Raw genomic sequence first — 2500 nt, 5'->3', positions numbered from 1 at the left:
TTAACCCAAGTTACGCTGCACCTTAACCCAAGTTACGCTGCACCTTAACCCAAGTTACGCTGCACCTTAACCCAAGTTACGCTGCACCTTAACCCAAGTTACGCTGCACCTTAACCCAAGTTACGCTGCACCTTAACCCAAGTTACGCTGCACCTTAACCCAAGTTACGCTGCACCTTAACCCAAGTTACGCTGCACCTTAACCCAAGTTACGCTGCACCTTAACCCAAGTTACGCTGCACCTTAACCCAAGTTACGCTGCACCTTAACCCAAGTTACGCTGCACCTTAACCCAAGTTACGCTGCACCTTAACCCAAGTTACGCTGCACCTTAACCCAAGTTACGCTGCACCTTAACCCAAGTTACGCTGCACCTTAACCCAAGTTACGCTGCACCTTAACCCAAGTTACGCTGCACCTTAACCCAAGTTACGCTGCACCTTAACCCAAGTTACGCTGCACCTTAACCCAAGTTACGCTGCACCTTAACCCAAGTTACGCTGCACCTTAACCCAAGTTACGCTGCACCTTAACCCAAGTTACGCTGCACCTTAACCCAAGTTACGCTGCACCTTAACCCAAGTTATGCTGCACCTTAACCCAAGTTACGCTGCACCTTAACCCAAGTTACGCTGCACCTTAACCCAAGTTACGCTGCACCTTAACCTAACTTACGCTGCACCTTAACCTAACTTACGCTGCACCTTAACCTAAGTTACGCTGCACCTTAACCTAACTTACGCTGCACCTTAACCTAAGTTACGCTGCACCTTAACCTAACTTACGCTGCACCTTAACCTAACTTACGCTGCACCTTAACCTAACTTACGCTGCACCTTAACCTAACTTACACTGCACCTTAACTGTCACATGTAACGTCACAGGAATGTAGCTTTGCCTAACAGCAACCCTCTGAACATAGTTCACTGCTTGGATCCTCTGGTGTCATGTGTATTTCTTGATGCCATGGTGCGTACCCTCACATAAAGGTCTTTCGAGTGTTGCGTACTTTCTACACAGTCCCGCTAACCACTGGAAGGGTGTACCGCTACAGAACGAATATCGCCCTCCCCTCCTGCCCTTCCAAGCTGGTCGGTCAGGCGTTTGTTTGTGAAATGAGCCTTGCAGCTGTTCAGTTGCATTCGGTTGTCGATGCAGTCAGTGTACGTTGTGGTACGGCCTGTGTGGACTGTCCGCTGATGTACGCGTAACCCACACTGATCATCCGTCGTTACGTACTGAGTGACATAATGTGGCACATGCTTGACCGTACACCGGCTGCGCCCTACAATGGCGAATCATAAGGGCCATATGTTGTGCACGATGCTACTTGTCTCGTCTCCCCATTACAGCGAGATTGCACTGTTGTACGCCGTACAGACATGTGGTAGGTAGGTACGGACGAAAGTATTGCATGTTGCCCCCCCCCCCCCCCTCCTCCCTCTGCCGGGAATCAGCGTGAGCCGTCTGTTGATGTAGCGACGAGGGTTTTCCTATTTAATCGTATTGCCCCACACAACATGATAGCACGGTGGACCGCGTTCCACATCTGCGACATGCTACAGAGGCCGGTTGACAGTCGACCGCGCAAGGGACATTGCACACGTGCGCGGACCATCTTCCACGTGTTCTCTCGTGTACATGCCGCAGTGTGTATGTGGGCTGATGTAGCGTGTCGTGACACATAACATGCAGGCATGCCAGAATCGTAGATTTCGCAAATGTAGATTGACGTATACGTTTGCTGCCAAAGATCCGCAAATGAACTGGAAATCAGTTGTTGAGCGGTTGTTCGCGCTGCAGGTGCATCGGTGATAGCGACGATCGGTACATCTATGAACCGGTTGTTTCGGCGGTACCCGCCATGCCCCCGAACCTGAGTTGGCCATGTGGGTATGAAGCGATACGAGGCTGTGGCTTGGCGGGACAGTCCCCGGCCGGTGAGGGGGGGCCGCCCGGCGTGCTGGCCGCGCGCTGCGTGAGCGCACGCACTACAGCCGGCTGGTGGGGGGCGCCCAGTGGCAGGAGCGCCGGCCGACGGGCCCGGCTGGCGTCCCAGCTATGCGCCGGCGCACCCTGCGCGCGGCGCCAGGCGGCCAAAGTGGGTTCTGCCGAGCCCGGTGCGAAGCGCGGTGGACATCTGCAGTGTGCTGGTCCGATTGCGGACTGTGTGCGTTGAGGATGCGCCGCCGCCCGGCACTCGGCGTCGCGACGCCGTCTGCTGCTCGGTCGCCCCCAGCGGTTCTCGCAGGTGGTTTGTATCGCAGCTCTGCGGACGTGTTGGCGCGTGCGCTGTGCTGGGAGAGTTCGCTTCTGCACCCAAGTGGGGCTTTGCCCTTCTGTGGCGCTGGCGTTGGAGCTGCCGGTCACCGTAGGTGGCGCGTGTTGTTTCCCGCCGGCAATGCCACGACAGCACGCTCCCGGGCCTCTGTCGGCAGCGGCAAGCTCAGTTGGGAGCACGGGTGTTCGCACTGAAAGCGTCTACTCGCCCATCTCCGGGC

This window comes from Schistocerca gregaria, unplaced genomic scaffold, assembly GCF_023897955.1.
Source record: "Schistocerca gregaria isolate iqSchGreg1 unplaced genomic scaffold, iqSchGreg1.2 ptg001251l, whole genome shotgun sequence".
NCBI classification, from domain to species: domain Eukaryota; kingdom Metazoa; phylum Arthropoda; class Insecta; order Orthoptera; family Acrididae; genus Schistocerca; species Schistocerca gregaria.
This window is presented reverse-complemented; position numbering follows the sequence as displayed.